Consider the following 23,752-nt stretch of genomic DNA (forward strand, 5'->3'; position numbering starts at 1 on the left):
AGCTAAAGGAAGATGCATTGGGCACCAGATGGCACCCTTTTCCCGTAACAAGCTAATAGTTGATGGATGGCAAATGCATGAGGTAGTTCTGATAGGCTTCCCAAAGTTTTATTTCAACATAAGCATCTTCTCCCCACAATAGCTTCTCACTTGTTCTTTCTTTCATTTTGAAGTTGTTTGCTTTGGATCAGCTACTTGGTGGGCATCAGACGTTGTGATTGTTGCAGAACTGCTAGGGTGCTGGTTGGCTTGGTTATCTGGTAAGCTGGTCAGGAGCTAACACATGTCCACTGGCTGCTTCCCCAGAGCTGCTAGAGAAGAGAACCAAATGGGCCACCAAGTGTCTGCATCAGGTGAAGAATGTCTAGAAGATGTAGGAAGCTCAGTGAGAAGACAACAGTGAAGTTACTGGGAGGGAGGAGTTAGGATATTATCAAGAAGTGATAAATAACTGAAAATCAACTCAATAGAAGGGAAATATCATAGAGAAGCATATCACTAAGGAGACTATGTAATAAGCTTGAGGACAAGAAAATGGAAAGAAGAAATAGCAATTGTGCTGTCTACTTTTACTTCAGGTGTTTCAAGAAAAACACCTTAAAAATAAACAACCAACCAAACACCAACCCATGTACCCCCCAAAAAAATAAATAAACTAAAAAAATTTCAAAGAGAACAAGTAGCTGTAAGAGGAGAAAGAATCCAAGAGAAAATACCATTTAGTCTCTTTTTTTTTTTCCTTTAGGGCAGTTTATGGAGAACCTGCATAAGGCTCCTGTGTGTGGGAAGATAGAGTGTTGGATACCTTGTTATAGTGATGTTTTACCACCTGTCCAGTCCAGCTTCAGCCCCTGGTTGTTCATGATTATGTAGAAGTAGCTTTTCCAATTGATAGCCAAGTCTGCACATTTCAGGTTTGCATCTCCATGATTTGAAGGGCACACTTGCTGTTAACTATTTTCCTGAGAGATTTAACCACCAAGCCGAGGTGGAGACTATGACTATTGAAGCAACTGAGGTAAAATGCATTCTGAACCTATATTTAAAACATCTCTTGTTTCTGGGTAGTACTTCTTGCTGAATCTTTGTACTGGTTTAACTGAAACCGGGACAATGCTGAAGTGTGCAATCTGTGTTATTTCAGAAAGGATTTTCTGTCTTAAGGTAGAAAAAGTATTTCAGCATCCAATAACTAAGAACTTTTTTCCAAGGCTGGTGACCCAGACGCTTCAAGACAGGCTTGAATTTAGTTAAGTTTCATTTCAGACTGCATTTACTGACCTTCCCTCCCCTCTCCCCTTGCGTATTCCCTCAGTGGTCTTTCAAAAGCCAGGTGTCTGGGATTGTCTCCAGCCTACTCTGAAAGCACCCCAGGCCTTGGATTAATACTTGAGAGCTGCCTTTTATTTAAGTTCAGCCATTTACATAATGCCTGCTCAGTCAAACACACTTGCAATGTACAGCCAAGTTGAACCAAAACCTTAGCAGGTCAGTAGTGCATGGTCCTGTTTTCCACTGAATTAAACTTAAAATATCACACCTTTTCATAATGGAAACTGAAAAATATTTCAACAGCATTCTGGATTTCTGATTCACAGAGGGATTTTTGTTGATCTCAGATGATCTCTGTGAAAAAGAAACGAAGAAAGAACAATGTGTACAGATGTGCTCCTATTTAAAGGGTGTGAGTATAGATCTAATACCAGGGTAAAAATTTTTCATTGTGTATATGTGGCATGGCAGTACATTGCTGGCATCTGAAATGCTTTTTGTGATACACAGAACAGATTTGCTGGGACTGCATCGATGATACCCTCTTAGACCAACTTCTCGCACCAAAACCATTGTTTCCACTAAATGCAACGATTTATTAAAAGAGTCTCACTTTCTGAATTTCCAGTGTCTGAAAATTCCTTAAATGTATAGTTATCCTTCACAAGAGCATTGAACTAGAGGTTGAGGTGGCAGTTGTTTAGGGTTTTTGAATTTATTTTTCTTGTTTTGGTCTTTTCTGATAATCTTGATTGTCATCCTATATACCTTAGCATGCTATTAGAGTCCTCCTCAATATTGTTGACAGTGAGTCTCAGGGACCTGGTTCAGTTAGGAGTGCAAGGAACAACTGCAGAAAGTAGTGAGCACTGCTTAGAGTGTGTATTCAAAATGTTCACACTGCTGAATTTGCAAACAGATGGTATTATTAGTGCTTGTTTCAATTAGAGGTGATATCCAAGTTCTTCAGTGTGACTAGCACTTGAACAATGAGTAAACAAACCACAGACTTCCATGAAGATAAAAATAATCACATATAAGACCCAAATATTGGAATACCTGTTACTTAGTGATAAGCTCTCTTGTCACAATTTGTTTTGATTGATGCAACTTTGTATGAATGCATTAGAAGGGCATTATTTTGCAATATTTCTGTATCTGCCACCTTTTTTTTTGTTACATGAAAACAGAGTGTTTGAATAATTAGCTGATTCTAAGATTTAGATATAATACCGTTGGTACTTACACAATATGGCACTGCTTGATTTCCCTAATGAGCAAATAGTTGTTTCCTGTACTTTGTTCTGTATGTAATTCACATCTTTATGGATGCACTTCTGTAGGCTGGTGTACTGTAATAATGAACTGTTGATATGAGATTATTCTTGCACTTAGTTTTACCATGCAGTTGTTTATAGTCCTTCAATGACTTCAGAATTATAGTGATTGTGTTTTACTACCATTTCTAAATTATCTTGTTGATGAATGTTATATGACCTGAAACTTTAAATTTTACAGATAATTATACACATGCAAAAATCTCAATTCTCTCTTGCTTTCTTTTAACCCTTTGTCACTCTTTAAGGGTTTGGGGCATTTTTTTTTCTCCTCTAAAAATTAGAAACTTTTCTTTAGGATATGGAGGTTTTTTTATTAAGTAAATCAAAGATTCATTAGGAATAGTATGAGAACACACTATTTACAGATTACTTATCAGAACTTTATTGCAAAATTCTGAAACATATAAGCAGTGAAGTTATAAAAAAAGTATTTAAAAATAAGAGAGCATGGAAGTGATGAAATTTAAGAGCCAATCAGGTCTAACAGGGTGAAGATAATTGTATGAAATTGATGCCGGATTTGGTCTTGGTCCTCTATTAGACTAAATGGTTAGGCTGAGAAGAAACAGAAATTACAGGTCTCAATGCAAAAAAGATACATAAGTAGAGGCTGTTTATAAATACATAAATAAGTATAAATGTTGTAAGTATTAAAAGCTGTACTTAAGAGATGGGGTAGTAGTGACATAGAAACAAAAATGAAGTAGAAGTTATTGTGGATTGGAATAAAAATTCCATCAAACAGAAATACTTTTTGGTTGAATTATTGTTCAGTAATTACCTTGTTAACCATGGTATAGCGAGGAAAACTCAGGATTTGGAGGATCTTTGATGATATTACATAGATTCCACCACCACCTCCCCCACCAGGAGTTGTCTAGAGAAGTTGGCATGGATTGTGGTGATTTCCAGTGCATGGTGGCTTTACACCAGTTTGGCTGGTATGTCCTGCTCAAATGGTCTGTGATGCTTTCTGTTAACTCGTATAAATACTGAGGTCCCCTTTTCACTACAACCACGAGGTTGCTATCTGTTGTGAGAATTAGTATATGACCTGCAGTGTTTCACATAATACAGAGGCACTTTACTCCTCCCATCATTTCTGCTACCTTTTCTTCCCTATCTACATTAGTTGAAGGTTTATTTGACACATTTTAGTATACAAACCTCTGTTTAAAAAAAAACGCCACTCTAAGTAGTTGGCAGTGTGTCAGCAGAAGGTGAATGCTGAGAACATGTTCAGTGCCATTACAGAAAGCTTAGACTAGAATTCATGTTTTTAAAGAGAGAATTAAAAAAAAAAAAAAACACAAAAAAACCCCACAAAACAACCCAAAACCCAAGCAAAACCAAAACAAAGTCGAAAGTTTTAATACTCTTGGATGCTTGGTTGTGTTACCATGTTTTGTGATTGATGAAATGCATCACAGATTTCGAAATGAAAATTAAATATTTGTGCTTGTTTTAAAGCGTGTTTCACTTCTGCTTATTTTAATTAAATGTAAGAATTTCTGAAGTTAAATATTTGGAAATATTTGCAAACCTGAGTTTGCAAAGATAGCCTAAGGGAATGGGCTCAGACAAAATTTTGGTGTTATAACTGTTTGATGGGAAAGAAAAAGATAAACCGTTGTGACTATGGGTGGGGAAAAAATGATGAAAGGGAGAAGGAAAATGCTAGTAATAAATAAATCATGTGTTTGGAGAGAGGGGGAAGGTTTTGTGGATAATCCAACAGAGATTCTCAGATACCTTTAGCCCAGTTCTGGGGAGAGAAGTGCTGCTAGATTCCTTAGTGAAAACTGCGCAGTCAGTTGTGATTAAAAAACACCTGAAAATGTGTCTGTTTTGTGGTGTGACATTAGCTGAAAGAATCATATTTAACAGAAATCAGATTTGATTTCTAAATATTTGGAATTTGACAGAGATACGTTAAGGTTCATATGCTGATTACTTTTATTATGTGTTTATCTGTGATTTCAAGTTTGAAAGATGAACACAGCTTGATTTGGGGATTTTTAGAAACAACAAAGAATAACGAAGGGAAAAATGTTGTATGAAGCTATTCCTTTTTTTTTTTTTTTTTTTTTGAGGCTGGCTTTGCTTGGGATTTTTTCATGGTTTTTTTTTTTTTTGGTGGTTTGGGGTATTTGTACTGCTCACGTTTGGATATTTCTTTTTTTTATTTTAGAAGTTCAGAACATTATTATTGGGAATTGTGGAAAAAATTAATTTTAAGTGTCAGTATGGTAACGTAGGATCCTTGAGTTAACCACCTCAAAGCATCTAAATACATTATAAACAGAAAGCTTATGTAGAAAGCTGACAACAGCTGTTTGTTACTGTGGTATAAAAATGATCTGTTTTAGAAGTCTGAAATGCATACAAATGAATTGTGAAAGAAACTTCAGACATTTTAAGCACTGTAGTTCAGCCTGCAAAACAAATGAAATTTCCGTAGTAGATTTTCATGTTAAAGAATGAGGTTCATGATAAGAGTATTGGATTTTAATTAGTAATATGCAAAAGACATCTGTATGGACTTCTTATCTGTCAAAAACTGTCTTTTAATTAAACTTATTCTAGCATGTTGCAGTATGGAGGTGTAATAATTGCTTAGCAGACTGTATGACAATACTTGATTCTTCCTTTGTGCTACAGAAAACCCAGCAATAACAAGAGGGATTTTAAAGAAAACATGTATTAATAAGGCATGTAAACTTCATCCCCTCGACCCCCCCCTTTTATTTTTTTGATCTTTGAGTTATGCTGTCTTTTTTGACATTTTCTTAAGCTTGCATATGGAGCAGATTTGTGACATGTTTTGGATAAGACAAGAAGGTTCAATGGTCTGTCCTGGAGATACAGACTGGCACCTTTTCAGTTCTTAAGTATCAACAGCAGACTCAACAAGGCAAGAGTGAAAGAAAATTGAGCTTGGATTATCCTGTCAATAGGTATTTTGAGATGAAGAAAACATGTGGAACTTACTAACAGAGAAATCCTAGAGGTAGCCAAGTTCAAGAAAGGCTTGGGTTGTTAGTGTTTTTCTTGGCAGGTGTTGATGCTGTGTAGCAATTACTGAGGAATGGGTGAAGCTGGAAGTCATGGCTTCCAAGAAGAAACTTAAGTTCCATCTGTTTTCAAGGAGAAATATAAGAAAGCTTCCATTAGAGACATATCTGTTATTTAAAGGTGTAGCATGTAAAACTGACCTTAGAGGGGTGGGGACTCTAAAACAATAATGATAGTGAGAATAGAATAGCCTGCAAAATTTAAGTATCAGTGAAGCACTGATCTAGAGATGCAAGAGAATAGAAAACTGCCTTCAAGTGATAGACTTAAAAAATTGGGTGTGCAAGTGCAAGGTGTTCAACTTTCTGAGGTAACAATTGGGATATCTTCTGTGACTTGCTTTGCATGGAGTAAGAAGAGGAGTAGGGATGGCTTCTCTTAGAATTAGAAACTGAATCTAATACAGGACTCGCATCCAAAAAATGACTGGGGTTTTATCTCTGTGGCACAAGTCTTATTTTACAGTTAAATTAAAATCTTTTTTTTCACTTGCAGTGAAAGTACACATTGGATGTAAAGCATTTACAATTGAAAAGATTTTAACAACTTGTAGTAGGAATCTATTTGGTAGTCCTGGTTTAGACTTCCATCCTTTAGAAGCTCAACTGTGGCATGATAACAGACCTCAAATATTAAACAAGGGTGGTGTAGGAGCAGGTGGAAGGAAGTGAGAAGTGACCAGATAAAGTATTAAATGAATGAAACTGGTTTAGAGTAGGGAGTGTTGAGTGATAGAAGTACAATGATTAGCTGTTTACTTATTGTAGACTATTCTTTTGAGGAGTCTAAAATCCTTTATGACAGATTGATTAATGTTTGTTTGGAATTTTTGGGAGTAGAAGGTGAGTAAAGTTTCTGTGTGGGGGTGTATTTTTTTGAGCCATAGAGGCACCTTTATGGTAGCCCTTTGATATTTTGGAACACGCTGCCCTATTTTCTTTATCCACATAACGTCTAACTTTAAAACACCATCTCAGGATTTTATGTCAAAACCACTTAATTTTGCTGATTTAGCACTGTTTTACGTTGGATGCTGTTGCTGTGATTCTTTTTGTATAGGGAGTTTTGCAGTGAGAATGTTTACATCTAAGCAGAGCTTGCAGCTTAGGCTATGGAATACCTGGCCTTAGGAACTTCTTATTGGTTTCCATTTGTTAAACACTGTTGTTCATTACATTTTTTTCAGCCCCATATTGGAAAGACTGTATATCTGAATTGACTTGCATCTTGACTGGCATCTCGGCTGCGTTCTTGTACCTGACTGAGTCAGTTGTGTGTAATAAAGCAGACTGTTGTGTGGACTTCTTCTGTAATTGAGTTACAATATTTGCTGTGTATTCTGCAAAAGCCTTTTCCTTTTTTGTTTTTAATTTAATACTAAAAGGTTTATTTTTGTAACCAGAGTGTGTGCTGCAGTTTGATTTGCTAGACTTCTCTTTAGCTGATTGCATAAGCCATGTAGCATGTTCGTTTATGTATGTATATATACTTACATAGTCATTTTCAACTGATAATTGGAGAGTAATAAGGTTTAAATTGGTGACACAGCAGAATAAACAGGATAGTCTTTAAAAACACTTGAGTGTTTAACCAGAAAATGTTTTACCTCCTTACAGTAATGCATTGTGGAGGCCTTGCAGTGAACGTGACCAAAGGTGTTGAATTGCACAGGCTCTTGTGACTTCTAAAATATAAGATCTGAGTTTGAGTGAAGTCCTCAGAGAAAAAAGATACTTTGGGCTAATTAAGCCATTGTTGGATAGTTAATACTTTCTGAGTGGCCTCTGGGTGAGAAAGAGCTTGTTATTTACAGTTCTATTACTACTCTTCCACGTGGTCTGGCAACCTTGTGTCTTTCAAGAGTACAAGAGAAGTGAATTACTCCATATGCTGTGTGTATCCAGTTGTCTTTCCTGACCAAGTGTGTGTGTAGGGGAGGAGATAACGTAGGAGATCTTAAAGCAAAATAAATTCCATTCAGGAACTCTCTTGCCTCTGTTTACGGAGGAGTTCAGAACAAAATATTCTCCTTTAAGAATGTATCTACAATTTACAGTGTAAGATCAAATTGTTCAGAAGAAAATACTGTTTGCTTATGGCAAATGCACAAAAATACTCTATCTGGCTTCCTTTTTAAAAAATGGATATGTGCTGCTGTAAGAAGGCAGGAGGTTTCATTGTAAGTTAAGAATCTATAAGATTCTATGAGAAGCTATAAAACCTAGCGTAATTGGGATAATCAGTTGCAAGCCTGAAATGTTACTAGTATGTAGCTATTTAGTGTGAGATAGGAAACAAACTTTGTGTTTCTTAGTTGATTAGATGATATTAAAAAAAAATATTTTTTAATGAAAAGGCAATACCATAATAAAAATCTAGGGGTGAAATTCCAAATGTACAGGAATCAGAGAGGGTGAGGGGAGTGGAACAAGTGTTAAAAAATGTTTTAAAATGCTTTGAAAGAAAAATAGCCATAATAAATTTAGAATAATAATGATGTAAATAAACATTTTTCCCAATTTAAAATTCATTATGATATAAACATACCATAAGATATTGTAGGCAGCTTGTTTATTCTGTACTTCCATTAAACTAGTAGCTGAAGCATAGTATAAGTAACAACAGCAGGTTCAACTCAATCCATGTCAGACCAAGAGAATTACAAATAATAGTGGAAGAGATTAGAAGATGCTCATATGGGATGGAAAAACTATAGCCATGCTTAAACAATTATTTTTCCCTGTACACAAAAAACACTGCCCAAAAAACTGAAAACAAAAGCCCCCACCAAAATCCAAACCACCAAATATGTGTGAATACATTGCCTATATGGTTTTATCTTTCAGCCTTTGTCATAGTAATTTAAACTCATGGATAAGATTCCAGGCTCGTGTGTGCTTGTTGGTAACAAAAGAATAAACAGTCGTAAGTTGCAAATCGGATGGTGACCACTAAAAAAAGTTATTTTCAGACTCCTGAAAGCAGTGACAGCACTACTTTGGCTGAAAGATTCTTGGGATGTCAGGATCACCCTGGAAACTGTTACAAGCAATTTTATTGTCTCATTCAGTAATTGTATTTTTGTTTAAAAAAACCAGTAAAATAAAGATAATCACATTAATCCTTTAAAATGCTGCTAATGTTTGTAAAATGGGAACATAAATAGGGAAAGCTAATACACTTTTGTAGGTGAAATGTCTTTTAATATAATTATGCTTTAGCTAAATGTTCTAGTATGTATTATTTGTGTCAAGAGGTTGAAATGGATTCCTTAGGACAGCCACCAATGTCTTGTCTGTTGGTTCTTTTATTCCTGTAGGAGAAAAAGAATTAAAGAATGTCTTGAATGTGTATTTGTGGTATCTACAGCACAGAAACTACCCAAGCATGCTGAAGGCAATAACATTTATTTTTAAATGTTTTTTCCACCTTTCTTGCTAGTTTCATTTAATTTATTTCCTTATTATTAATGTGTGTAATTGGCAAAACCAGAACATGCCATTTTGCTCAAGAATATGCACTAAACTTTTTAGCTTTGCCTTTATGAAGCCTGGTACCTCTCTAATGTAAAAGATGTCAACAGTGCAGATGAGGATTGCATTAATTAATGTTACGGAGGCTGCATGGCATTTGACAAACAGAATAGCTTTGTTCATGCATCATTAGCAAAAAAATCTTTCTTCTAATTCCTTGCAGCTTGCATGTGCACTCTCAGTTATATGTTTGCCGTCTTATCTTGTAGGCTTGCTTTTTCAGTCTTGCTAGGTTGCAGATCCTATTGATTACCTGTACTGGTGCCATGCATGGTGTGATAAACGGCTTAGGCACCAGTGTTCAAAGAGATCTCAAACAGGCCAAACTGTATTTGTGTCTTAATAGCAGCATATCCTTATACATCTCTGTGTAGCAGATTAAGTATTCTACACAGGTACTTGCACTAAGTATATAATCTAAAAGACTGTCAGGTGTACTTCTGCAGGTGAATATGCAGTGTTTCTTGTCTATCTGAACAGCATAAATATGGAAAAATAACTGCAAGTTTAGCATGGGAGAAAGTGCCTGCTGAGATGCTCATGAATCAAGAGAAAGTTTATGTTAATGATTCCTGTACTGAAGATGAGTGTAGTAAGCCTAGCCTTTTGTTTTGAAAGGTAGATAGAAATTGCTGGAACGCTGAGTTGTTTCCTTCTTCATGAATCTGTCTGGACTGACAGGTGTAATTTTGTGGAAAGAAAAATTTGACATATTAGTGCTGAATTTAAGGTATTGTGCACTAGCCACATGATCCTTCCACTCTGCCTTTGTAGTCTGTATTAACAGTAGAGATACGTACAGAGAATTAGAATAAAAATTTGGAGCAGAACTAAGTGCTATATACACATTCTTAAAGTGAAATGAGGGAATTTACATGGTGGGAGCTATAATACTGAAATATTCTCTGGGGTATTTAATAATACCCTAAAATTTATAATTAGTATGAGAAATCAAGCTGTTTTTATGCTGTCTTGAAGCTTCCCTGTATAAAGTGATAGGGTTGTTTTGTTCCTTTTGTAGTATTTAAGACTATATGCAATAAGGAAATAAATGTAGGGGGCAGGGGGCAATGAAATTGCCAAGTATGTAGATTATTCCAACGGTTACCAGCCCTGGAATAATATTCTGTGAAGTTCACAAAAGAAATGGAATATATTGCCACGCGGCTTTCCCTGAAGTATATTTCTACAAATGGAATACAGGTGTTTTACAGAGATGAGTTAGGGAAGTGTTTTCCTTTCTTATGAAGACCATGCTAAAGCTTCCAAAACAGAAAGCCTTCCCTCCCGTTAGGAATCAGTTTGTCAGCTAAATTCCCTTCCTGTTCCTGCTTGTTTAAAAAATCAGTTTTGGGTTTTTTTTTTGGTTGGTTGGGTTTTTTGTATGTGATTATTTTGTGTATGACTGTGTGGGGCTTTTCTACTGGTTTTGTTTGGATTTTTTTGTTGTTATTTTGTTCATTTATGGTTGGTTTTTTTTGTGATTTTGATGTTTGGGTTTTTTGTTTGCTTGGGTTTTTGGGGGTGTGTGTTTTTTAGTTTGGTTTGTTTGGGGTTTTTGGTTGGGTTTAGTGTTTTTGTTGGTTTTGTTTGGAGGTTTTGGGGTGTTTTTTCAGAGTAGTGATAAGGAGGAGGGCAGGGAGTGGGTATTGAAATGAAATCAGAAACAAGATGAGAGCATATTCTAGGTGTCCTGGGGGCTGTTTCCTCTCTGGGTGTTAGTGGCAGACGTTAGAAAAGCTTCTGTTTCTGCCATGTGCTGACTATTTACTGATTTTCCATAGATCTTGAAGGATGCCACACTCTTCAGGCTGTTTTCTGTGGTATAAGTGCAGTGAACCTGACTTACTGGAAAAAGAATAGCTGTTATAAATTATTCTATGATTGTATATGAATAGGTATTTAAATAGGGAGTGACCTCCAGAGTTTGCCTGGTTTGTTTCTTTGCTCAGCTCAAAGCTGGCCTGGTTAAATTGGATTGTTCAGTGTTGCGTCCAGCACAGTCTTGGACACCTTCAGGGTGGGGACCCGGTGGCCTCTCTGAACCACCTATGTTGTTATTTGCCCATCCTTATGGTAAAATCTTACTGGTTTCAGATGAAATAAGTAGCAAGTAGGAACCGACTTCTTAAATTTTGTGTTACTATGTCCTAGCTCCTTCCCCTCTTCTCTCTGTACGTGCCCATAAAACAAAGAAGCTACTTCTGTACTGCAGCTCTTGTTAGACAGTTTGCTCCTTTACATAGAAAATGCTTCTTACACTTAGGTACTTAAAGAAAATATATAGTCTAGTTGTATTTTTGTGTTAGTGAAAGAGAACACTTTTTCTCCTAGCTGATTCTGCTTGAATAATTGCCTTTCCATTTTCCATAGGAGTCTATTGCAAGGTGAAAGAAAGTCTTTGAGACACTGGCAACAATCAGGCAACTATTTCTTTAACGTTAGAGGTAAGCTGCCATTAAACATCCTATTTGGTATTATACTGGAAGAGAAGTGAGAAGAAAATTGAAAACTAAGAATGGTCTTTCAGAAAGATGACATTTCCATGTATAAAAATAGTGTGCCCTTTTCTGTGAATGCCTAAAACCAGATAATATTTGTGCTTGTCCTTAACTGATGTTACACAGATCTTATCATTTATCTATTGAAATGCAGAACTTTCTACTCCTCCCCCACCCCCCCATTTTGTTTTAAATAGATATACTTCTTCCCTGACTTACCGCCAGTAAAAAATAATATTTTAGCTATTTGTTCAGTTATTTGACTGAGAATGAATTTTACAGGAATGTATAGCTGGGGATGTAATTTTTGGACTGAGGCAAGATGAATCATACTTTTTGCCAGGAAAGTATTTCACCTAAGTTCCTCACAGTGAAAAAACTTTATTGACCAAAGATGTGTTTTACCTGCTTTCAGAATACAGCAGTGCCCAGCCCTTGTGCCCCAGTTTTAAAAGGTGGGAATTCATCACTTGTCTAAGCATTGTAGTAACTCTCTTTGTGTGTAGGAAGGGCCAACAGAAGAAAGAACTCCTGGCTTTTTTTTAAATATCTAAAATACTTAATTTCTGCAATAACACCAATGGAAGGAATATACTGGAATATAAATTTGAGTAAGATTTCTTTTCAGAGACGGACTGCATAATATGTTTTCGCAGTATGGAATGCTACAATTTACTAGGCTAATGATATACCAGAAGGTTAATCGTGTGTCCTCTTTTTCTGAGGCAGCTGTTTCTAGGAATAGCTGTTTCTAAGCTTTTCATCCCAATTTCTGTCAACCAGAATGAACCACAATGAACAGCCAAGAGGAGCATAAACATCAGCTTCTGTTGTAAAGTGCACTTCCTTTTTATTTTAAAGCAATGATTAACCCTTTTTAAAACTTCTTTTTGATGTGACCAGGCAAAGAGACACTCATACAGCCCTTTGGGAGTTGTCTGCAGTGAACCTTCTTCAAAAATCATGACCTTGGCTGTCTCAGTGACAAGGCTCTCAAGTTGTTAAAGTAGATTTAAATGAGAAGAAAGCAAAATGTCAAATATGCATATTTTTTCCTGTAGATGTAATGTAGCAACTAGCACATGTATTAACCATACAGGTTGCTGTTGGCAGAGCTGACAACAAATCTCTGCAGCAGTAGAGCAAACCATACCAATGTCCTTGTGCCTGAACATGCAAGCATTTAATATATAAATTTGAATGTGGGTTATGTTTACTTTTGTCTGGAGGTAGTGATACTAACAAAATCTTGGCAACAAGGCAATGCTTTATAATGCAGCTACACATACACCTTTTTCTTTATGGTCATAGTAACTTCTTGTCATACAAACCCAAAAGTCCCAAGTGAGGCTTTCCCATCACCGTAGAACAAGAACTCAATAACTTGTTATTCAAAACTCTGTGGTAGAATACATTTCTGTCATCAGAAATTGGGCTCTTTACACATTTCCTTGGGAAAGAATAACACTTCAGTGACCGTTTCAATGTATGCACTGGGTTATAAAGGGAGTTTCAGAGATACTGTACTTATCAGCTGCACATGAACAGTTTGTGGTTTGAAGAGGGAACCTGGGATGGAGAAATCCAACCTTCTGTGTCAAATTTTACCCAGTGGAATATGGCATTAAACAACACTATTTTGCGTTTAAAATTTCATTTTGTGTGTTAGAACACTAGACCATATGGTTTATCTGTAAGACCTTGTGGGTAATATGTTCATCACTGTTCCTTCATTTTCTAGTTTATAAATCAGATCATATGAGGAAATATATTGAGATAATCAAAGATAAACCTTAGCATGGCATAAACTATACCTTGTGTCTTAATTACTTTATTGGAATGGAGAAGTTATACATTTGAATTAAAGTTAGATTGAACTGAGGACTAAAAAAAAATCAGATGCCTGTGAAATACTTCATTAGAAAGGGTATGAATGTTCTGTTCCACAAGAACTGCTTGAAGCACTGAACACCCTTAGGAAAGCAGTTACTGTTTTTAATATATGAACTGGAGTTGGGATATGCTTTCTGGTACCAAACAGTCTTTTAGGTTTTAAAGAACACTGGTGGCTTTTTTTTTTCCTTTCCATTCTGGCCTATATTTATTTATTTGTCCCCTTCATACATTTGTTTGTATGTATTAGTTTGCAAATGAATTTTTTAAAGATATGGGTAGGATGTAGTATAGCTGACCTGTAAAAGTGTGTAAACTATGCAAATGTATACTCTCTGTGAGATAGACTGGAAAGCTTTCTATCACTGTTTATATAGCTTTCAGTATTGCTGTGTATTACAGTTTGTTTATTCCACATTTTAAACATGTAGTGCTTCTCGCTTCTGAGACTTTAAGTGGAACAGCCTTACAAAGAAACATCCTTTCCCAAGTAGAAATGAATGATCAGAGAAAGTATGCCAGGACTATAATAATGTTTGTAACCTTCATTAACTCTTTGTTAAGTAATATATTCAGACTTACTAGTGTTTCCCAGCTTCTGCATTGCCCATTATGTGTTCTAGTAAATTAAAGCTAGGAAACCTTTGTTGGACTTATAACACTCAAACTGACATCTAATTCCCCCAGACAATAGGTACAAGCCTGCAAGCCTCTCTAATTCTTTCCAGTCTTTACATTTATTGATTCTTTTGTAAATGTGTTTCATCCAATCTATTACAAACAGCACTGGTTAGAAACGTGAAGTTTACCACGTTTGACCTAAGGCACATTAAAAACAATAACTATCTGGCATGCAATTGTGTATCCCACACTTAATTCTAATCAGGAAAAAATGTCTGTCTGTAACTGCTTGACTGGCTTGATATCCTGTTTTGCTCAGAAGGACTGACATGTTAATTCTTTGATCTGACTCATTTGGATGTGAATTTAGTTCAGCTATTGCTTGTATTCTGCACTCTAAATGATTAATTACTTAAGTTGGCTTATGTAAGCAGTTTATTTTGTTTCAAGACTTCATTTTATCTAGTCTTGAGTAATGTTTTGCATATAGAGATGTTAGGTTCCTCACTGCTAGGCAGGGACATGATTTTCAGAAAGTTTTTGAATTTTTTTCCCCCCCCCTTCAAGAGCTCAGTTTTTGGGCAACTCTTAATTTTGAAAAGTCAGCAAATAGGCCATTCATAATCTCTGAATGGGTAAAAAAAAACAGTGAATTTTAATGAAAAGACTATAAAACATGTGTAATAAATAATTGATAGTAAATAAACACATCTTATTTTCCCCACCATATTCATCATCTGTACCAAAGCTTTGAAGCTCAGTAAATAATTTATGATAGTGTGAGAAAATCAAACCATACTCCTGATCCTGTTTGCTTTTTGTCCTTGCTATTCTTGAGCAGAACTTTGATTTGATAGCCAAAATGCATAGTAGAAGAATGTGTGAATGACCAATAGTCAATGAATTTAATTAAATTCTGAAATACCTAATGAAAATTTTCTGTATTTTAAAAAGTGTGCCCAGGTGGCCAGGAAAGCCACCGACATCCTGGCCTGGATCAGGAACATGGTGGGGCAGTAGGACAAGGGAGATTATTCTGGTCAGGTCACACCTTGAGTACTGTGTCCAGTTCTGGGCTCCTCAATTCAAGAGAGATGTTGAGGTGCTGGAATGTGTCCAGAGAAGGGCAACGAAGCTGGTGAGAGGCCTGGAACACAGACCCTATGAGGAGAGGTTGAGGGAGCTGGGGTTGTTTAGCCTGGAGAAGAGGACGCTCAGGGGGGACCTCATTGCTGCCTACAACTACCTGAAGGGAGGTTGTAGCCAGGTGGGGGTTGGCCTCTTCTACCAGCCAACCAGCAACAGAACAAGGGGACACAGTCTCAAGTTGTGCCAGGGGAAGTACAGGCTGGATGTTAGGAGGAAGTTCTTGACAGAGAGAGTGGTTTGCCATTCGAATGGGCTGCCCAGGGAGGTGGTGGTGTCACCATCCCTGGTGGTGTTCAAGAAAAGCCTGGCTGAGGCACTTAGTGCCATGGTCTAGTTGACTGGCTAGGGCTGGGTGCTTGGTTGGACTAGACGATCTTGGAGGTCTCTTCCAACCTGGTTACTTCTATGATTCTAAGTTTGTAGTCTTTTTTTACTATTGGTTATGAATTGCATAAGGCAGCAGTAGAATCAAATATTTTTTAATAAAAAATTGAGCATGTTTTCAGCCTGCTTTCATTCTCAAAACTCTAGTCAGAGTGTCTCTTAGTGTGGTTAAATACCTTGCTGAGATCTGCTCTATTTGCCATGAATGAAAAAAAAAGATGCCATAGTACAAAAATTAAGAACTGCCCGGTTTAGCCTTTGATGAAATGTCTCCATAGAATACATTATGTGATTCCTTTGTTTTCCCTTGTTTACATGGGAAATACTTTGGAGAGATTTTTAAGCATTTGAAGAGATGTTTGTTTTTTGTTTTATTTTTCCCCAAGTCATTGAGGCTCTTCAGGATGTTTTTTATTTATGCATTCTTTCAAAAATTCTTAAAGACACCAACAGTATGTTGTCACTTTTCACCTGCATCCACACTTACCTGAAATTTAGTACAGCAGAGAAAGAAAAAAAGTTGACTGCAGGCACAGGTGTAAAAAAACCTGTGTAATTCTGTAGCTTCCAGGTACTGATACGTGATATCTCTACTCCAGCCCTCGAAACAGAGAGATTAGGACAAAGGAAAATAATTTGAGTCCATCCTCATTTTGGCTGCGCAAAGCAGCACAGAGTAAAACCTTACATGTAGTTTTCCCAAGCTGGATGTGGAACTGTGGTAAAAGTTTCATGTTTCCAAGAATTTCTCAGTTAATTTTTTTCTCAAAAACATTATGTAGATACATGACAGTACTTAGGCTTAAGGAGCTGGAAGTAACTAAGGAGTCTTTGCCCTTTATAACTTCTCTCTGTGTGGACACAATCTGCAGCGCTTGTTTTGCTGTGTTGCTTTGTTTTTGCGAAGCCTTAGGAGTTTGCTTGTTTCTGACACAGGGTGCAAGATGAGGCAGGGGATATAATAGGTACTGTTTTCTACATCTGTTATTACAGTGAATCATTCCAGTGAAGTTCTAAAGATGCAGAATTTTCCAGTTCTGAGGTGGAGGCTAGTTTGTGAGACTTTCTACATAAAGGTGATTCGTGGGTATTATGAGCTAGATGTTGTCAGGGTCACCAAGAATAGTGAGGACAGCTGTCTTGTTCTTGCCTCTCAGGAGGTTCTTGCCTCAAGAGGTCACGTACACCACTGCTGTTTCCCTTGAAACTGGTACAGGTCCTATCTTCTGTTGGCAAGACCATGTTAAGCTAGTATGTTCATTGGCTCACTCATTTTTCTGGTGTGGCAGATGACAGGAGTGTATGGGGAAGTTTGTAACTCTGACAAATATGATGATAATTTCACTTGACAAAGGTGTATTGCTCCTTTCTCCCTATTGAGTGGTAGTGACCTTCTCCAAAAAATGAATTTACTAGAATGTTCAAGAAAGAGGAATCCCACAATCTTTTACAGTGAAAATACTAGCCTAGGTGTAGATGTTATCATTGACTAACTAGTGTTGTTGGACAGTGGCAGATTGTTTCCTTTAGGTATCGATAAGTGATGTGATGAGCAAACTGTCAATCTTTACTTGGTACTTCAACTGATTGTTAAGAAGTCTTTTGGTTTGGTTTTGTTTTAAGAGCTCTTCTTTTCCTTTTCTCCTCATGGCTTCTGCCGTGCTTGTTTTGTCCATATTTTGGCGTTAGTGTGTTGTGAAACTAGTGATGACAATTGACTTTTGTAGAGCAACCTCAAGGACTAGGCCTTGCTTTTTGTAAGGATCAAGGGAAACATTTGTCAGCTACAATACAATATATGCAACAATACATCACCTTCATATCTTTCTTTGGTTGTAGAGAATCTGCTGACATCAGGACTGTGGCAGAACAGGCTGCATCCCCCTATGACTCTTTACATTTAGTGTCACCTTGGAGCATCACACCTAGTTCCCAAGTAATTCATGTCTTAAGGTTTTGTTTGTTTGGGGGTTTTGCTGCTTTTCTTTTTTGTTGTCTTGGGCAGCCCACTAAGTTCACGTTTCACAAAATGAGTGCAAAAATGCTGTACAAGGAGAAAAATCTCAGTAATTTTCAAGCTGCCTCTTTCGTCGTCAGATATTTTGGAACACTTTTAAGAATTGTGCAAATTGGCAAGACAGAGTGGAAAAGGCCAGCTTCAAGAAGGATAAAATTAACCTCAGCTAAGGAAGTAGTTTGACAAGTACCTACCAATGTTGAGGCTAGCATATTGTTCACACATAAACCTCGGTTATCTGCAGAGCAAAGGAAGAGCTTCAATAACTGTCAGTATAGAGAGATCATAGTAGTAACCTTACTGACCATTAGTAACTTCATAAAAGGCAAGTTGCTTGATTCTTAGTATTGGAATCACTGGACTTAAATTTGTAAAACAGACTTGTATATAGCTATCAGTGAATGCCTTTGTGAGCTGAATGATCCTTTTTAGGTCACTGGAAGCAAGTGTTTGGGGCACTGTCTGAAGCTGTACTTAGCCCTGCAAGTTGAGCAATAATTTTTGTGAGTAAATACTCAAAGCCTTTAGCAAAGTCTTTAACAAGACTCTGTAATTTAATCTAATTGAATCCTATCCTTCTGTCTTAAAGCAGAAAGGAGCTCCTTGAGTTCATCTAGTGGAGAAGCAGTATAATTGACCACAAGAACCTTCTCTTCCAGTTCAATTAATGTTGTATTATTGCTAGTTATTTGTTCTAGATCTAGTTATTCCTTCATATAATGTTTGCATGACCATACAAAGAACCAATTATTATTGAAATTAGTGGTCAGGGTGAGTTTTGAATACCAAAATTAATAAACTATATTCATTTTGAAAAAATACCATCTTGCATTAATTACCCCTCCATTACATTGATTTAGATCAGTTTCTTTATTAATAGGGTCTGCAGATGTCTCTTTGATAGCCTTAGCTGTGTATCATTGAAGAACAACCCAGGAGCTTTGTTTCTGCTGTGTTGACATGTAGAGGAGTTGTATACGGACTTAAACTTTCCAGGGTTGACATACTTTGAGAAATGCTTTTTCTAAGGACTAATGTTTTCTTCTTCCAATTCTTCAACTGCAAGTTTCTCAGTATCTTTTAGTTGTTCTAGGAGGTAAGAGATTGAAACAAGTGTGGAATAATTATCCTAGCACTTAGCAATGACATCTATTTTACAGAGGCTGTTCATGCAGCTGTGTCGTGTCTGAAACTTTGCACGTTTTTTTCCTCAGTTACATTCAAAATGAAGGGCATACACCTTCTGAGGTCACCAAGCTTTTATTTGGGGTCAATATCTATACCAAAATAGACATTCCAGTATATTTGAAGATATACTGGGGAAAACACTCAAGGTGGATACCCTAAGAGCTTAAAAGAACAGTTGTTTGGGTTTTTTTATATCATGCAGAGCATAATAATTGGCCAATTTTACAAAACGAGGCCAGGATCTTGATCACCTAGATTAAGCTGCAGTAGTTGAAAGGAGAGAAAAAATGATAGGTGCTGGTCAGCTGAAATTTTCTCAGGGTTTTTCCTGGTAGCTATTTCTGCTCCTTGACAGTTACGTACCGATGGTGATTTGACAGTCATTCTGCTTATTTGCCTGATTCTCATCTGGTGTGGATTTCACTGTTACCCATTTCATCTTCCTACTCCACTACTGCACCCTGTCACTTTTCTTAAAATTAGGAACAGTTGAAGAAAACTGCTGGCACTCACTTCATTCTAAAAAGTTTTATCTTTAAAACTTCTGTCTTGCAAACTTTGACTAAAAGGATAATTTCAGGAATACTTTTAGAAGTGTTGCTGTGCACAGTTTAAGACAACTAGATTCATTCCTGTAGTGTTAGCTGCAACTAAAATGAAAGGCTTTGAGATAATTTATTTGGAAGATTCTTGGAATAACAAGTTAGTGTAATGTCATCAGATTATTTGCATAGGTTTATCTTCTCTGCGTATTTTGCTTTCAGGCATTGTATACATTGTATAATGTGTTACTAAATCACCAATGACTAAACTGTCTGACAGATGGTTTTTTTTTCATTTTAATTCTCTCCAGGAGAGAATAATTGGAATTGAAAGGTGATTCTCGTATTATTTTTTTTTGACCAAAAACAAAATGTAACTTTTTTCTGTCTAGAAATTGTCTCTGTTTCTGACCTAGACATTTTGAGAGTGCTCTATTCTATAATTTGCTTACCACAATTAGTACCAATCTTGCACAGATAACAAGCAGTATTTGCAACTGTTGTTCTTGTGGTCAGCAAAATTTGAGATAGAATGGACCATTAAGTTGATGTAAATTACAAGAGTCATTTACATATTTGGCTTAAATTACAGTATTCATATATTTTTATATCAAAGCAAACCCAAACCAGAAAAGTTGTGTTTTTCAAGAATGTGAGAACTGGTGTGAAAGGAGGAGGATCTCTGAACAAGCAATATGGAGACTTTAATGTATATGACTACTTAAAAACAGTGAAAAGAAGCCAAGGTTGTTAAATGCAAGTGCTTTCTTGTTGTCTTATTGAATTTTTGTGTGTCTTTTGTTTTGGTTTATTTTTGGGTGCGTTTTGATTGAGGGGTTTTTGTTGGGTGTTCGTGTTTGTTGTGTTATGATGCTTCTGATTCAGCAGTGTTTCTGACCTTTTGAAGTGTTAGGATTTCTTGATGTCATACATTGGGGTGGCAGGGAAATGCAAACCAGAGAAACAGTAGCCAATATGTGTGACCCTGAAGTGCTTAAATTTACAAGAGTTACTTGAGTTGCTTCATGGGCAACTGATACTTGCAAGAAACTGATAGGTGAATAAAATAAAAAGCTTTCTTACCTGACAATCATTACAGAATTTACAGTCAAAAATTAATCTGTTACGAAGGAAATGAGGTTGTTTAGTCTGGAGAAGAGGAGGCTCAGGGGTGACCTCATTGCTGTCTACAACTATCTGATGGGAGGCTATAGCCAGGTGGGGGTTGGTCTCTTCTCCCAGGCAACCAGCAACAGAACAAAGGGACACAGTCTCAAGTTTTGCGGGGGGAGGTATAGGCTAGATGTTAGGAGGAAGCTGTTGGCAGAGAGAGTGATTTGCCATTGGAATGGGCTGCCCAGGGAGGTGGTGGAGTTGCAGTCTCTGGATGTGGTGAAGAAAAGCCTGGATGAGGCACTTAGTGCCATGGTCTAGTTGATTGGATACGGCTGGGTGCTAGGTTGGACAGGATGATCTTGGAGGTCTCTTCCAACCTGGTTGATTCTATGAGTCTTTTGAATGTAATTAGTTGCATTTTAAGGAGCTGGAAACAGAGCAAAGATTTAACAGCTTCTCCACGCAGGTTGATGCTATTTTGCCGAGGTAGTAGGGATGTTTCTGGAAAAATAAATATTCTCTTTGATTAGTTCGGCATACTGGCAAGTCTAGGAGCATCAAACAGGAAGATGCAGATCCAGAACACACATGGCACTTATGTTATCTGTAGAGATTCTCTGTTTTGAGATTAGAAATGTGATGAATATAGGTGACTCCTACAGAGAAGTGGATATCAAAGCTTGACTTTGTTACCATGCTTCCCTCAGGTTGTGTACTACCCTCTCTGCTCTAGTATTTGGCAAGCACTTCACTGTGGGAGCTTTGTTTCCAAAGAGCTACTGAGAATAGAAGCAGATGGCAGCTCAGTCATTTATCCACGCTGCATTATTTACTTCTAATATTTCTCTGGGAACTGAAGTTAATTGATGTTAAGTTGCAGCTTCCTGCTCTCTTCTTCTTTTTTTTTTTTTCTTTTTGTGTTAAGAAGAGAAAATAGAAGCCATCTTTGGGTGGGTGGGTGGGTGGTTTGGTGTGGTTTTGATTGGTTGTTTTTTGTTTGATTGTTTTGGGTTTTGTTTGGTTTTCATGTTCATGGGGGTTTTGTTTGATGGGGGTTGCTACTGATGTTTGTTTGTTGTTTGGGTGGGTGTTTTTATTCTCCTAGTCATAAATATTTCAGAGCTGTGATGCATTTCCAGTTAGAAAGTTAAATACAGGGTAAAGGAAACAAAATGGCTTTATTTGTGAAAGGTGTCTGTATACTTCATTGTGAATGTTATGAGCAGTGTGAATTTCACCACTGGTCTATGTGAATGATACTATGATTTTTGAATATCTTTTTTTTTTTTTTAATCATCCTTTTATAACCCAAATCCTGGGCTGCTAGAGAAAAAGAGCACTATCCTTGATTGACTGCCCATAAATCAGAGAGGAGGAAACTTGTTCTGTTGCCTTACAGCTCCTGTATGCATCTAGGAAATTCATCTTCTTTCTCTTCTTGGATCTGGTGTGCAATAAACTGTGAAGGCAAGAATGATACTGCCCATAAATTGCCTTACATTAATTTCTATTCCAATTCTGTGTAGTACATGTAAGTGAAAATCTTGGAAATATGTTTGCTAAATCATGTGGTAAATGGTCTTGTTGATGACTGCAGAGTTGCTTTGGGGATGGAGTTGTTAAGCAGTTGTTATAGGAATCCAACAGTGCAAATTAAGAGAAACCTCTGTGTGTGCTTGTTATTTTAGGACTTTTATGTTTGTCTGCTGAGACACTTCATATTGGACCTCATGACCTAAAAAGGCTTTATGTCTTTTAGTCAGAGGTTAACTTCTGAAATCTCAATTACTGACCTATCAAAATGATCACCTCCAAGGGAGGGTTTAATGTTATTATTCTTTAATGCTAAATAGCTGAATATTGCTGTTAATAATACATATATAACTGGCTTTTTAGCATTCTGCTTGGTTGTATGAGGTATTTCCACTTATAGCTGAGTCTTTTTATACTTGCAAATTCAGGGAGTTATTTTATGTTTCATTGTAAGTAACTGCTGAGCAGTATTCTTATTTGTTTGTAACACTGTTGCAAGCATTTCCTTAATCCATGAGTGTTCAGCATACAGTGGGTGGAACTTGAAGCTCTATGAGTGTTCCTTGGAAATATTATTCCAAATACACAAAAACACTGTGCGAGGTAAAATTTGCTATTATAATAAATTCCATCATAGAAAACTAGGGCATGGTATTTTTTGCTAGTTTCAGTTGTTAATGTTTCAAGACAGAAATGTGCAGCCAATTTAAAACAAGTATTGCTTTTACTACTTGCTAGATACCTCTCCAGATGCATGTGTTTAAAGATTTGTCAGTTTTTAATGTTCAAATGTATTCTTCTACATAAATTTCAAATTTTAATATGTAAGGAACAGTTGAATCATTTTTCTTACTTTTTTCCCTAATTGTGCTCAACCTTCTCTGAAATAAAAGTAATCTGAAAAACTGTCAACTTCTTCTAATGCCATTTTTGCTGGGATCTTAAGAATTTTCAGTAACCTTTGCAAGCAGCTTTCCTGACAGGCCTTGAGTTGCAGCTGAATCAATTAAGATGTTTGATGGCACGATTATTTTGCCAGTCATTATCATAGCAGTGGAATTCATCTTTGAAGAAAAAAAAAAAAGGGGGTTATGCATATTTTGTATGAGTCATACATGAGCATTACAACTACAGTAATAAAATTCATTGCTTGCCTGGTAACCACATACATAGGTTGTCATGTGCACAGTTAAGTTGATTTTAGCATAAGCACATGACAGTGCAAGGATAGCATACTAATAAAGAGGGAATATGTGTTTTGTTTTAATTTATGGAATTCTGGATAGCATTCAGGTATCTTAAAATACCTGAAACAACATTCTGTCCTTCCTGTTTTATCTCAGATTCCTCTGGTAAGGTTTATAAACTGGCTTTTAAAACTTATTATACGTATTTATATAGAATATTTTAGCACCCTGCACTGTCTTTAAATATTATTTTCTCACCATCGTCTTATTTGTAGGACTCTGTATTGGCAACTTGCCATTTAAGTCAGTGCTTAAATGACTTCTCTGAAAACTCTGGCCATGTATATATACACTAGTGTTCACTTCTCGTATTCATCTGCATCTTTTATTTGTGGTAGTAA

At 36.6% G+C, this 23,752-nt stretch overlaps 1 protein-coding gene across 27 annotated transcripts in view; it reads left to right on the forward strand.

Annotated features, from left to right (window-relative positions):
• TENM3 (teneurin transmembrane protein 3) overlaps positions 1-23,752 on the forward strand; it is a 1,288,622-nt gene that overhangs the window by 878,707 nt on the left and 386,163 nt on the right. For 23 of the 27 annotated variants that reach the window (XM_064148897.1, XM_064148896.1, XM_064148915.1 and 20 more), the window contains one exon: positions 11,594-11,667. The exons of the other annotated variants lie outside the window; for them this stretch is intronic. The gene's annotated coding sequence lies outside the window, so the exon portion shown is untranslated. The remainder of the gene's footprint in view (positions 1-11,593; positions 11,668-23,752) is intronic. 27 annotated transcript variants of the gene reach the window in all.

The sequence above is a fragment of the Pogoniulus pusillus genome, chromosome 9, assembly GCF_015220805.1.
Source record: "Pogoniulus pusillus isolate bPogPus1 chromosome 9, bPogPus1.pri, whole genome shotgun sequence".
In the NCBI taxonomy this organism is placed as follows: Eukaryota; Metazoa; Chordata; class Aves; order Piciformes; family Lybiidae; genus Pogoniulus; species Pogoniulus pusillus.